This window comes from Nipponia nippon, unplaced genomic scaffold, assembly GCF_047370975.1.
Source record: "Nipponia nippon isolate SJK-2023a ecotype South Korea unplaced genomic scaffold, ASM4737097v1 scaffold_86, whole genome shotgun sequence".
Classification (NCBI taxonomy): Eukaryota; Metazoa; Chordata; class Aves; order Pelecaniformes; family Threskiornithidae; genus Nipponia; species Nipponia nippon.
In genome coordinates, this window is record NW_028262409.1 from 180226 (window position 1) to 185368 (window position 5143).

The 5143-nt window shown below is 53.6% G+C and overlaps 1 pseudogene; it reads right to left on the reverse strand.

Moving 5' to 3' along the window:
• Nucleotides 1-3433, reverse strand: LOC148050396 (olfactory receptor 14A16-like; annotated as a pseudogene).
• Between the last annotated feature and the right edge of the window lie 1710 nt (nucleotides 3434-5143).

Genomic DNA, 5143 nt, shown 5'->3' on the forward strand with positions numbered 1-5143 from the left:
CTACAATATAACTGCTATGCAGAAGCAATTTATTGCTCCAAAAAACCATCTAGTTATCAGTTTCCATACTGCACCCTTGAGGTCCTGGTTCCTCATGCTGTAGATGAGGGGTTCACTGCTGGAGGCACCACTGAGTACAGAACTGCTAACACAAAGTCCAGCAAAGGGGAGGAGATGGAGGGGGGCTTCAAGTAGGCAAACATGCCAGTGCTGACAAACAGGGAGACCACGGCCAGGTGAGGGAGGCACGTGGAAAAGGCCTTGTGCCGTCCCTGCTCAGAGGGGATCCTCAGCACGGCCCTGAAGATCTGCACATAGGACAGCACAATGAAAACAAAACATCCCAAAAAAAGAAAACCACTAACCACAAGAAGCCCAGCTTCCCTGAGGTAGGAATGTGAGCAGGAGAGCTTGAGGATGTGGGGGATTTCACAGAAGAACTGGTCCACAGCATTGCTGTGGCAGAGGGGGAGTGAAAATGTATTGGCCATGTGAAGGAGAGCATAGAGGAACCCAGTGCCCCAGGCAGCTGCTGCCATGTGGACACAAGCTCTGCTGCCCAGGAGGGTCCCATAGTGCAGGGGTTTGCAGATGGCAACGTAACGGTCGTAGGCCATGACGGTGAGAAGACAATACTCTGCAGTAAACAAGAAAAATACACAGAAGACTTGGGCAGCACATCCTGTGTAGGAGATGTCCCTGGTGTCCCAGAGGGAATTGGCCATGGCTTTGGGTAAAGTGGTTGAGATGGAGCCCAGGTCAAGAACAGAGAGGATGAGGAGGAAGAAGTACATGGGGTTGTGGAGGTGGTGGTCACAGTCAATGGCAGTGATGATGAGGCCATTGCCCAGGAGGGCAGCCAGGTAGATGGCCAGGAAGAGCCAGAAGTGCAAGAGCTGCAGCTCCCGTGTGTCTGCAAATGCCAGGAGGATGAACTGGGTGATGGAGCTGCTGTTGGACATTTGCTGCCTCTGAGCATGGGACACTGTCAGAGAAGGAAAAGAGAGTGTCAAGTCAGGGGAGACTTCTGCAAGCAAAATCAAAGCCATTTCTCATACACCGTCAACCTACTACAGACAGACACCCTTTTCCTTTTCAAGGAGACCTTACTTCAGCTCTGTGGCTGGAGCCCTGGTTGGTGTTGGCTGAACGTGCCATGAGGAGCAGGGCCTCTGCCCTCTGGTTGCCGAGAGGTCAGCCCTGCTCTGCAGCAGTGGGTTCATGGGAAGAGTGGGAGCAGGGGCCAGTCCTGGTGGTCGACCTTGTCTCATGAAACTGCTCCTAGTGCAGAAGGGGCTGTCAGCATCTGCACTCCCAGTGATAAGGAACTGAGGTGGCAGAAGGAAGGTTGAGAGGTTGGGGTTTTTTACATCTCCTCCTCCCCTCGCACCCAGGGGAGTGTTCTCGCTTGTCAGAAAGCCCCAGCATTTGTGCTGCACTCAGGGAGAACAGAGGGAGTCCTGCGAGGCAAGAGGAGTGCCTGTGGCTTAGTGCAGAGGGAGGGGAGCTGGTCTGTCCCTCCGTCTGGCTCCCAGCTGACCTGGGCTTGCCCCTTTCTGAGCTGGAGGGTGATCACATTGTCATATAACCCTGAAAAGCCACCAAGCACTGCTGTGAGCAGAGAGGTCCGTCTTTGACCACTAAACGTCTAACCCTTTCTCAAGGTCTCAACACTCAACTTTTAGTCCCGGACACACAAGGCTCATTTCATAAACCCGTCACCATTTTCCCTGTCATAGCACCTCTGTGCTTCTCCATGGGGCTGAAGATAACATAAAGTAGTTAAGGGCAGGTTTGCATCCTGGAGGGAAGGTCACAACTTGGAAGGAATCTTCAAGGAGATAGCCAAGTGTGCTAATGATGGCATTTGAGTAAGGGAGATTCAGCTCATTCCCCAGCCCCACAGGCTTCAATGTCCACAGCATCAAAGCTGGGACATGTGTGCCCATGGACACACCTGCATGAAAGGACGCACAGAATCAGTGTGTGACTCCACAGCTGAAACTCCACCTCCCCAGAGGGTCTGGCAGCAAGACCAAGATAACAATAGCAATAACACAGACCAGTGGCGGAACAAGGCAAAACACAGTGAGGGTGTGGCTGAGAGAGGCCAGGGCAGAGGCATTGGGGCACTCAGACAGCGTTCCCCTTCCCCAGCTGTGCACGCCACCTCCCAGACACCACCATTGCCGGGCAGCTGCTCTCAGCCCCTGTGCTCTGCAGAGGGAACTGGGCCCGTGGCTGCAGAGCTGCACCACGGCTCTGCTGCAGCTCTGGCTGCAGAGGAGGTGGTTCACACCTTGGAGCCCCCAGCCCTGAGGGCAGAGGCTTTGGTGGGTGGGAGAGGAGGCAAGGGGGCTTGCTCAGAGGAAGGCATCTGCATTGGAGGGGATCATACGGAGATTTCTGAATTCTCCCTCCCACAACTTTCCTCTCATTCCCAGATCACATCCCTGCTGCCTGGAGATTTTCCTGCTGGGAGGTGTTTCCCTGTCCCATGTCTTTTCCCTGTCAGCAATCACAGACCCCATCCCAACCTCTGTGCACTCACCTTGGCCCGACAGAAACCTGCCTGTTTGCAGGGCAGTGGCTGGGTGCATGTTCCTGTTTGCAGGTGGAAAAGGGCAGGTCAGAAGAACCCTGATGGTTCCAGCAGAGGTGATGTTGGTGCTGTCCTTTGGCAGAGGAGAGGCTGAGGGCAGTTTAGGAGGCTTCTGACAGATGTACTGATCACTCAAAATTACCGTTCAGGAGTCTCAGTGACTTATTAGAACTTCAGAGCTCCTTTTCCATTTATCCTTTTCTCTCCCCCTCCCAACCCCCCTGGAACAGGAAACTGTAAAGACTCAGGAAAGCTCCTTATCTTCCTAGTAATCCCTGCCTTGATCGTCTCCTTGAGACATCCCCTTGGAAATATCCTTGGGATGATCTGGACCTGTGAGCCGCCCTGACCCATGCAGCACCCTCTCAACAGCAGAAGGACCCTGCCTTGCTGGGGGCTGCTCCTTCCACCCACAGCTTCTCCCTGCAGCACCGTGGTCAACTCCCCAGACAGGCTGAGCGCTGACCCTGGCAGGTGCAGAGTCCCTGCCCCAGCACACAGTCCTCTGGGGCACAGGGACCCTGCTTGGAAGGACAGCCCTCTGCTCCCACACATGCAAATCCACGTTTACATCCCTACAGCTGTTAGGAGAAGGCAGCCGTCATGTGCTGTCCTTCTCATGGTGCAATGGAATGTCCCTGATTTGCAGCACATTCTCCTCCTCTGCACTAGAGAAACTCTGAGAGTTGTACTAAGAGATACCATAAGCTCTGGGATGTGCCAGCTTTAGGAGATCCCTCCCAGAACTGAACATGCATTGCCCTGCAGCCAGAGACTTACCATATAGAGGGCTGTGAATGATTCTCCCCCAGTGAGCTCTCAGCATCCTTCCACTCCAGGCTGCCTTTAAACTCTCTCTGCCTCGCTCATCTCCTCTCGCTGCCTGCAGGCAGTGCCCTCAGCCCTGCTGAGCTTTGCAGAGGAGCTGCTCCTGGGCAGAGCTGTCTCTCTGCAGTGCTGCCCACTTGCCAGCAGCTCCCTCCATGCCAGGAGCCCAGCCCAGCTCAGCAGCAGAGGCCCAGCCCAAGGCACCACTTTCTCTGCCCCTCTGGGCTCCCTCCAGGTGTCCCTGGGGCTGCAGGGGAACCTGCTGTGAAACAGGCTGAAGGCATCTCTGATGTTCCCTCCCTCAGCTGGGGAGAGAAACTTCTTTCCTGCAATGTCATTTCTCCTATCACAAAAAAGATTTGGGCATGAGAATCCCCTTTTTCTTGTCCCATCATTAGGCAGGACACCCAGGAAGGTGACAAGGAAAGATCTAATTTCTTCAAGCTGGGGAATTATCCTCAGGTCAATGAAACAGGCATTTCTTTCTGCGTCTTTAGACCTGGGGCTAGAAAGACATGCAGTTCTCTCTTGTCCATGCCATGGCTCTGTTCTGCCTTTGCACACACAGGGTCTTGGATACTTTGTACCAGGATTCCTTACAGCAAGTCAGAGCTTGCCTGGTTGCACATTGCAGTGCTTCAGCCCAAATGTGCAGCAGTGCCCTCAGCCAGGGGCACAGGCAGGAGGAGCTGGAGCTGTTCCTGAGCAGACAGAGCTGTGACATGGTGGCAGAGCTCAGGACAGCTGGTCTTCAAGGACAGCATCCTCCAAGCTCCGCAAGGGTCCAGATCAAAACTCAGTCTAAACTTGAAAGGCAATTGAAGGGCACCATAAGGAGGGTTTACTGCTTCAGGAACAGTTAAAGAAGAAACAAAGATCCTGTGTGGCCACTGCTGAATTTAGTAAGAGTAAGAGTAGGTGTAGACAGATCTGAGATTCTGTGTGTCCTCTTTGCCTCAGATGTAGGCCCTGAAATGTCCTAGGACAGGGACTGGCTAGGCGGGTAGCAGCTCTGCAGGAAAGGGTCTGCTGGTCTTTGGGTTCCATTAGGCAAAAGAGGAGCCATCAGCAAAGATGGCCAACAACAGCCTGGGCTGTGTGAGCAGGAGCACAGCCAGGGCAAGTGATTCTCTCCCTCTGCTCAACACTTGTGACACCACATCCAGAATACTTGCTCTGGATTTGGTTCCCCACAATATCAGAGAGACATTGGCAAGCTGGAGGATCCGCAAATTTCAGTGGTAAAGGTTGGAGCACAGGTCCTGTTAGGAGAGGCTGAGGGAGCTGGGCTTGTTCACACTGGAGAATGGAGGGCTTTGCGGGGAGGATGGAAGAGACTTGCATTGCCTACGGTGAGGTTCCCAAGAAGACACTGTGGTGCAAGACAGGAGCACAGGAGGCAATGAGCTGGAACACGAGGGGGTCAGGCTCAATATAGGGAGAAACTTTTGCAAGGTGAGGACAGTCAGACATGGGAAGCCATTTCCCAGAGTGTGTGCGCTACCTCCATCCCTGGAAGTTTCTCAGACCCATCTGGGTAAACCCATGAGCAACTTAGTGTGACCCTGCTTTGAGCAGGATGTTTTCTACAGATATCTAGCCAGGTCCCTTCCAGTCTGAATGACATTCTCATTCCTCACAGCTCTGTGTCCTCAACATGAGGGAAAGCCCTCAGGTTCCCTCTGACTGCAGAAGTAATTTTCTGGCTGGGAT